This window comes from Lupinus angustifolius, chromosome LG15 (assembly GCF_001865875.1).
Source record: "Lupinus angustifolius cultivar Tanjil chromosome LG15, LupAngTanjil_v1.0, whole genome shotgun sequence".
Taxonomy (NCBI): domain Eukaryota; kingdom Viridiplantae; phylum Streptophyta; class Magnoliopsida; order Fabales; family Fabaceae; genus Lupinus; species Lupinus angustifolius.
In genome coordinates this window covers 6,085,346-6,085,729 of record NC_032023.1, presented here as the reverse complement: position 1 = coordinate 6,085,729, position 384 = coordinate 6,085,346, and positions in this window count along the sequence as shown.

Genomic DNA, 384 nt, shown 5'->3' with positions numbered 1-384 from the left:
AATGCGATCTTTAAAGCTTCCCCCCAAAGAGACTCTAGTAAGGAAGAATGACTAATCATACTTCTCACCATATCCTTAAGAGTTTGGTTTCATCGCTCAGCAACACCATTCGTGCTAGGTTTGCCTAACATAGTGTATTGCGGAACAATTCCACACTCTCTGAGGAAAAGAGCAAATGGCTCTAGATGTTGTTCTCCTGATCCATCATATCTGCCATAGTATTCACCACCACGGTCAGATTTGACAGCCTTATTATCTTTCCAAGTTGAAGTTCAACTTCAGCCTTGAAAGACTTGAAAACATCCAAGGATTGAGACTTCTCATGTATAAGATATAGGTAGTCGTACCTAAAGTAATCGTCTATGAACGTAATAAAATAATATT